Source organism: Arachis duranensis, chromosome 9 (assembly GCF_000817695.3).
Source record: "Arachis duranensis cultivar V14167 chromosome 9, aradu.V14167.gnm2.J7QH, whole genome shotgun sequence".
Taxonomy (NCBI): domain Eukaryota; kingdom Viridiplantae; phylum Streptophyta; class Magnoliopsida; order Fabales; family Fabaceae; genus Arachis; species Arachis duranensis.
Window position 1 is genome coordinate 56953543 of NC_029780.3, and position 8992 is coordinate 56962534.

Below are 8992 nucleotides of genomic sequence, written 5' to 3' on the forward strand. Positions count from 1 at the left end.
AGAAAGGAATTGAGGGAGACCCATAAGAAACCGCCAGAGAAGAATATGGATGAAGAAGAAAAAGGACAACAGGAAACTCGAGTCTCTACTCCTAAGTCACATCAAGAGGGTGAAGCGCTCAAACCATGCCTCTCAAAAGCTCCATACCCCCAGCAGTTAAAGAAGAAAGGAGAGGACAACCAGTTCTCAAGATTCTTGGAAATCTTCAAGAAACTACAAATCAACATACCTTTTGCTGAAGCAATAGAGCAAATGCCACTCTACGCCAAGTTCTTGAAGGAGTTGATGACCAAGAAGAGAAGCTGGAAAAACAATGAGACTGTAGTACTCATCGAAGAATGCAGTGCATTCATCCAGCACAAATTACCCCAGAAATTGAAGGACCCTAGGTGCTTCCAAATCCCTTGTATCATAGGGGAAATCACAGTGGAAAAGGCGTTATGTGATATAGGAGCTAGCATAAATCTGATGTCCTTAGCAATGATGCAGAAAATGAGGATTGAGGAGGCTAAACCAACAAGAATGGCCCTGCAACTAGCAGACCGATCATTCACGTTTCCTCATGGGATAGTATAAGACTTGTTGGTGAAAGTGGGAGACTTTATCTTTCTGGCAGACTTCGTAGTATTGGACATGTAGGAAGGAGCTAAGACCTCTATCATCTTAGGAAGACCATTCTTAGGCACCGCCGGAGCCATCATTGATGTCCAAAAAGGTGAACATGTCCTTAGACTACATGAGGAGAAAATGGTATTCAATGTGTTCAAGGCCATGAGTTACCCACGAGACTCATTGGGAGAATGCATGAGGTTAGATTCGGTGGATGCTGTGGTGCAAGAAACTCTTGGAGAAGAACTTGAGGAGTTAATAGAAGAAGAGGAATCAGCATCAAGCGAAGAGGCTGCAACAGCTGAAATGCATGTTCAAGGCACACTAGAAGGGAAGGATGAAGGAAAAGAAGCACCCAAACTTGAGCTAAAGGCACTGCTGCCTACTCTCAAGTATGCATACTTAGGAGAAAATAAAAGCTAACCAGTGATTATAAATTCAGCCCTCAGCCAAGAACAAGAGGAAAAGTTGCTTCAAGTCTTACGAAAGCATAAGGATGTCATTGGTTGGACACTTGCTGACTTGAAGGGAATCAATTTGGCCATATGCATGCATAAGATATTGATGCCAGAGCATTTTGGCCAGTTTCACTGACCTTTTCGTTACTGTTTTTAGGTAGTTTCATTGCATTTTCTTAGGAAATAAGCTAGTTTTGGGCAGAAAATCATTTACATCCTGATTCAAGCATGCATTGTGCATTTTACATGATTTCATGAAGATTTTGCATGATTTTAATGACAAAATTGATATTGCATCCCCCATGGCTTGGAATAGAACTTTGATGCACTTTATTGCTTGATTTCAGGACAAAGGAAGCAAAGAATGGGAGTAACTTGCAAGGCTAAGGAGAAAAGTGATTGCCAATAACACTCTCAAAAGCCATCAAAGCCACGTTAAGGAGTCACGTTAACTAAGTTAACGTGAACTCTAACGTGGAGAAGAGAAGTTGAGCCAACATTAATGACACTCAACATTGTCACTAACGTTGGCAATTGCTCACAAATGCCCACGTTAGGAGCCACGTTAACCTAGTTAACATGGCCTCTAACGTTAAAGGGGGAAGAGAAGCCAACATTAGTGACACTCAACATTGTCACTAACGTAGGCCTAAGGTGCAAAGTACCACGTTAACTCCCACGTTAACTTGGTTAACATGGGAGCTAACGTAAGAGATGAAGATTTGTCGACAACGTTAGTGACACTCAACATTGTCACTAACATTGAAGCAACCACACAACCCCCAAGAGCCACGTTAACTTCCCCGTTAACTTGGTTAACGTGGAAGCTAACGATGAAGAATGAAGGATGGGCCAACGTTAGTGACACTCAACATTGTTACTAATGTTGGGATGGCTAAGAGTGGCCACGTTAGAAGCCACATTAACCTAGTTAACGTGGACTCTAACGTGTGACCTATGAGCACATTGAAACGTTAGTGACAATGTTGAGTGTCACTAACGTTCTCGAAGGTTGGCAAGAGCCACGTTAGAAGCCACGTTAACTCAGTTAACGTGGGCTTTAACGTGAAGCAAGGGGCACACGGGAACGTTAGTGACAATGTTGAGTGTTACTAACGTTCTCGAAGGTTGGCAAAAGCCATGCTAGAAGCCACGTTAACCTAGTTAACGTGGACTTTAACGTGAAGCTAAGGGGTGCATTGGAACGTTAGTGACAATGTTAATTGTCACTAACATTCTCGAACTTACACTTTCGCTAAATGTTAAACACCCCTGACGTCTTGAGCTAAAGTCTCTACCCACTTCACATTTTCTCTCTGCAAGTAAAGCCAAGCCCAAATGAAGAAAGGAACTGCTTCAAACTCAAGACCCAAAGGCCCAAGACTTGAAGAGCCAACTAGAAGCTGAGAAGAATAGTATATATAGGAGTAGCTTTGAATTGTTTAGGGGACAGACGGAGAGCTAGAAAATAGAACTACTCTTTGTATTTTACTTTCTCTGCACTTCTAGCTTTATGATGTATTCTCCATCTTTGATTTTGATTTCTAGAGCTATGAACAACTAAACCCCTTTCATTGGGTTAGGGAGCTCTATTGTAATTTGATGGATCAATACTAGTTTTCATTATTCTTCTTCTATCTTTCCTCTTGATTTTACTTGAAAGCTTTCAATCTTCATCCAATTGGATAGTTATCTTGGAAAAGAAGCTATTCAAACTTAGATCTCTTTGGAACCTTGAAAGAGGAATGAAGAGATCAGCTAGAAATGCTCTCTCATGCTGGACCACATTGGGTGTGGATGGGTATGTGGCTATAACCCTCTTAACACTTGATTTGGGAAATGCATGTGGTATAATCAGTGACCATACTTCATCTCTTCTCATGAGCAATTGACCAAGGAATTGGCTATTGATCAAGATTTGAGAGATTGAACCACAAGAAATTGTTGTTCAATCACTTACGATTGCCAAGGAGATCAATGAGTGCATTGATTGAGGAAGAAATGAGAATGAAATTGATCCGGAGAATGCAAAATCTCCTGAGCCCAATGAACTCCCCATTTCTGATCTTACCCATTCTCTTTAATTTCTGCAATTTACTTTTATAAGCAATTCCCCCATTCCCAATTACAATTCTGCAATTTACTTTCAGTTATTTACTTTACCGCCATTTTATTTTCTACAAGTATCAACTCTATTCATGGATTCGCTCAACTAGAACATTCCTCTAATTAAAGTTGCTTGATCAATCAATCCCTGTGGGATTCGACCTCACTCTATTGTGAGTTTTTACTTGACGACAAATTCGGTACACTTGCCGAATGGAGATTTGTTGAGAGACAAATTTTTCCCCGATCAAGTTTATGGCGCCGTTGCCGGGGATTGATTCTGCATTGACAATGATTACATTAGAGGATTGATGAGCGGATAATTTGCACGCTTTTAGGCATTGTTTTTAGTATGTTTTTAGTGTGTTTTAGTTAGTTTTTAGTATATTTCTATTAGTTTATAGTTAAAATTCACTTTTCTGGACTTTACTATGAGTTTGTGTGCTTTTCTGTGATTTCAGGTATTTTCTGGCTGAAATTGAGGGACTTGAGCAAAAATCTGATTCAGAGGCTGAAAAGGAATGCAGATGCTGTTGGATTCTGACCTCCCTCCACTCGAAGTGGATTTTCTTGAGCTATAGAATCCCAACTGGCGCGCTCTTAATGGCGTTGGAAAGTAGACATCCTGGGATTTCCAGCAATATATAATAGTCCATACTTTTCCTGAGATTTGATGGCCCAAACCGGCGTTCCAAATCAGCTCAAAATTGCCCGGCGTTAAACGCCGGAACTGGCACAAGAATGGGAGTTAAACGCCCAAACTGGCACAAAAGCTGGCGTTTAACTCCAAGAAGAGTCTCTACACGAAAATGCTTCAATGCTCAGCCCAAGCACACACCAAGTGGGCTCGGAAGTGGATTTTTATGTAATTTACTCATCTTTGTAAACCCTAGGCTACTAGTTCTCTACAAATAGGACCTTTTACTATTGTATTTTCATCTTGGTAGCTACCTTTAGTCTTATGCTATCTTAGATCATGGGGGCTGGCCTCTCGGCCATGCCTAGACCTTGTTCTTATGTATTTTCAACGGTGGAGTTTCTACACATCATAGACTAAGGTGTGGAGCTCTGCTGTACCTCGAGTATTAATGCAATTACTATTGTTCTTCTATTCAATTCGGCTTATTCTTGTTCAAAGATATTCATTTGCACCCAAGAACATGATGAATGTGATGATTATGTGACACTCATCATCATTCTCACTTATGAACGAGTGCCTGACAACCACTTATGTTCTACAAGCAAACAAGGCTTGAATGTTTATCTCTTGGATCCTTTAATCGGAATCTTCGTGGTATAAGCTAGAATTGATGGCGGCATTCAAGAGAATCCGGAAAGTCTAAACCTTGTCTGTGGTATTCTGAGTAGGATTCAATGATTGAATGACTGTGACGAGCTTCAAACTCCTAAAGGCTGGGCGTTAGTGACAGACGCAAAAGAATCAATGGATTCTATTCCAACCTGATTGAGAACCGACAGATGATTAGCCGTGCCATGACAGGGTGTGTTGAACATTTTCACTGAGAGGACGTGACTGTAGCCACTGACAACGGTGATGCCCAACATACAGCTTGCCATGAAAAGGAGTAAGAAGGATTGGATGAAGACAGTAGGAAAGCAGAGAGACGGAAGGGACAAAGAATCTTCATACGCTTATCTGAAATTCTCACCAATGAATTACATAAGTATCTCTATCTTTATCTTTATGTTTTATTCATACATCATCCATAACAATTTGAGTCTGCCTGACTAAGATTTACAAGGTGACCATAGCTTGCTTCATATCAACAATCTCTGTGGGATCGACCCTTACTCGCGTAAGGTTTATTACTTGGACGACCCAGTACACTTGCTGGTTAGTTGTGCGAAGTTGTGATAAAGAGTTGGGATTACAATTGTGCGTACCATGTTGATGGCACCATTGATGATCACAATTTCGTGCACCAAGGATCACTAGATTGAGCATTTTTGTTTTGTTTGATTTATTTTTCTGTTTGAGTATTTTGCTTTCTGTCTTAGTTAATTTCTCCCTTCCCCTGTTTCTTAGTTTTTCTTTGTTATTTACAATTCAGTTCACTAACCCCACTAACTGTTTGATATAATGCATCACTGACACTACAGTAATCCTAACAAAATACTATCTGCATTTCTTTTCTTTGCTTGTACTATGTTGGTTGTATGACAGGGAGAAGAGGCGGGGCTTCAACTACATTTGATTCTGAACCTGAGAGAACCTTCTTGAGATTAAGAAGGGAGGCAAAAGAAAAACGTGTGGTTGGTGCTGAAGAAGAGAAGGAACACTTTGAAGAATACTTTGAAACAACCATGGAAGACCATCGTGAGGAAGAGGTTCACAACCATGGTGGAGGAGGTAGAGCAAATCCTGGTGGGGAGGATAGAAGAGTCTTGGGCTCTTATATCAACCCAAACCCAGGGAACTGCGGAAGTAGCATCCAAAAACCAACCATCCATGCCAACAATTTCGAGCTAAAACCTCAACTCATCACTCTTGTGCAGAATAATTGCTCATTTGGAGGAGGAGCTCAAGAAGATCTGAATCAACACTTGACCATCTTCTTGAGGATTTGTGACACGGTGAAGTCCAATGGAGTCCACCAGGATATCTATAGGCTGCTCTTGTTCCCTTTCTCACTCAGGGACAAGGCATTCAAATGGCTCAAATCCTTCCCAAAAGAAAGCCTGACAACTTGGGAGGAGGTAGTGAATAAGTTTTTGGCAAGGTTTTACCCCCCGCAAAGGATCAATAGGCTGAGAACTGAAGTACAGACGTTCAGACCGTAAGATGGGGAGACACTTTATGAAGCTTGGGAAAGGTTCAAAGACCTAACAAGAAGATGTCCACCAAATATGTTTAATGAATGGGTGCAGTTGCATATCTTCTATGAAGGCTTGTCATATGAATCAAAGAAGGCAGTAGATCATTCCTCTGGAGGATCCTTGAACAAGAAGAAGACCATTGAAGAAGCCATAGATGTCATTGAAACTGTAGCTGAGAACGACTACTTCTATGCTTCCAAAGAGGGAACACTAGAGGGGTAATGGAGCTAAACAATGTAGATGCTCTGCTGGGGATTGTTCGAGTTTTCGGCAAGCTTTTGGTCCGGTAACATCAGTGCCAAATTTTTGATCCGGCAACAGCACCAAGTTTTTGGCGCCGTTGCCGGGGATTGTTGAGTTTGGACAACTGACGGTTCATCTTGTTGCTTAGATGAGGTATTTTTCTTCAGAGTTCTTAAGAATGAATTCTAGTATTTCAAGGTGATGTTCTTATCATCACCAAAGCTGATTGATCTTCATCAATTTAGCTCTTGAATGCAATGTCCTGCTAAAACTTGGCTAGCCATGTCTAATCCCTTTAGACTGAAGCTTTAGACTAACATTGCATGATTCCTGGAATTCTCATTAAGAAATTTGATATCTTTATTTTCTTTTCCATTTAATTTTCGAAAAAGCACAAAAAAATTACAAAATCATAAAATCCAAAAATATTTCTTGTTTGAGTCTAGTGTTTCATGTTAAGTTTGGTGTCAATTGCATGTTTCTATTCTTCTTGCATTCATTCATGTGTCTTAAGTGATCTTCAAGATGTTCTTGATGATTTCCTTGCTCTGATCTTTGAATTCTCTTGACTTGAGTGTTTTGTTGTTTCTCATATGCATTATCATTTTGTTAGTGTCAATAGTATACAAACTTCTAAGTTTGGTGTCTTGCATGCATTGTTATTTGATTCTAGTTGCATTTTGATTATTCCTCATTATTAAAAATCCAAAAATATTTTTAATTTGTGTCTTTTCAAGTCAATAAAATAGAGAATTGAAGATTCAGAACATACAGCAGAGGAATTACACAGAAAAAGTTGGGCGTTCAAAATGCCCAGTGAGGAAGACAAACTGGCGTTTAAACGCCAGCCAGGGTGCCTGGCTGGGCATTTAACGCCCAAAAGGGTAGAGTTTTGGGCGTTAAACGCCAAAATGTGCACCATTCTGGGCGTTTAACGCCAGGATGGCACAAGAGGGAAGATTCTGTTTTTAATTCAAATTTTTTTCAGGTTTTCAAAATTTTTTTTTTCAAAATCAAATCTTTTTCAAATCATATCTTTTCAATTATATGTTTTCAAAATCAATTTCTTTCCATTTTCAAAAATACTTGCTATCAATTAATGATTTGATTCAACATTTCAAGTATGTTGCCTTTTCTGTTGAGAAAGGTTTAATGTCTGAATCATATCTTTTCTTGTTAGCCAAGTCATTAATTTTTAAAATCAAATCTTTTTTTGTTTTTCAAATCATATCTTCTCAATCACATCTTTTTAAAACCATAATTTTTCAATCATATCTTCCTAATCACATCTTTTTCAAAATAGTTTTCAATCATATCTTTTTAATTTCTAAATTCAAAATCTTTTTCAAAAATCACTTGATTTCTTTTTCACTCTTAGTTTTCAAAAATCAATTAATCTTTTTCAAAATGTTTTTAAAATCTTTTTTCAAAAATTTCTTCCCCTTTTCTCACATCCTTCTATTTATGGACTAACACTATTCCTTAATGCACAATTCGAACTCCATCTTCCTTGATAAGTTCGAATTTTCTACCTCTTCCTTCCATTTTTCTTTTCCTCTGACACCTCAAGGAATTTCTATACTGTGACATAGAGGATTCCATATTTTCTTGTTTTCTTCTCTTTCATATGAGCAGGAGCAAAGACAAAAGCATTCTTGTTGAAGCTAATCCTGAACCTGAAAGGACCTTGAAGCGAAAGCTAAGAGAAGCTAATGCACAATTCTCTGTAGAGGACCTAACAGAAATCTTCAAAGAAGAAGACATGGCAGCCGAAAACAACAACAATGCCAAGAATGCAAGGAAGGTGCTGGGTGACTTTACTGCACCTACTCCCGACTTCTATGGGAGAAGCACCTCTATCCCTGCCATTGGAGCAAACAACAAGACTAATGGGGTTGACCCTGAGGTCTACAGACTTATGCTATTCCCTTTTACTGTAAGAGACAGAGCTAGGACATGGTTGGACTCACAACCTAAAGAAAGCCTGAACTCTTGGGAAAAGCTAGTCAATGCCTTCTTGGCAAAGTTTTTCCTACCTCAAAAATTGAGTAAGCTTAGAGTGGAAGTCCAAACCTTCAGACAGAAGGAAGGTGAATCCCTCTATGAAGCTTGGGAAAGATACAAACAATTGATCAGAAAGTGTCCTTCTGACATGCTTTCTGAATGGAGCATCATAGGTATTTTCTATGATGGTCTGTCTGAACTTTCCAAGATGTCATTGGATAGTTCTGCTGGAGGATCTCTTCACCTGAAGAAGACGCCTACAGAAGCTTAAGAGCTCATTGAAATGGTTACAAATAACCAATTCATATACACTTCTGAAAGGAATCCTATGAACAATGGGACGAATCGGAAGAAAGGAGTTCTTGAGATTGATACTCTGAATGCCATATTGGCTCAGAACAAAATATTGATTTAGCAAGTCAATTTGATTTCTCAAAGTCTGTTTGGAGTGCAAGCTGCACCAGGCAGTACTAAGGACGCTTCATTTGAAGAAGAAGCTTATGATCCTGAGAACCCTTCAATGGAAGAGGTGAATTACATGGGAGAACCTTATGGAAACACCTATAATTCTTCATGGAGAAATCATCCAAATCTCTCATGGAAGGATCAACAGAGACCTCAACAAGGTTTCAAGAATAATATTGGTGGAAGAAATAGGTTTAGCAATGGCAAGCCTTTTCCATCATCTTCTCAGCAACAGACAGAGAATTCTAAGCAGAGCCACTCTGACTTAG

General features: G+C 39.4%; 1 non-coding gene across 1 annotated transcript; it reads right to left on the bottom strand.

Moving 5' to 3' along the window:
- Window positions 1-8304: 8304 nt before the first annotated feature.
- On the bottom strand, window positions 8305-8412 carry LOC127742235 (small nucleolar RNA R71). Its single transcript, XR_008003423.1, has one exon. It is a non-coding gene; the product is annotated as a small nucleolar RNA R71 (small nucleolar RNA).
- Window positions 8413-8992: the final 580 nt, after the last annotated feature.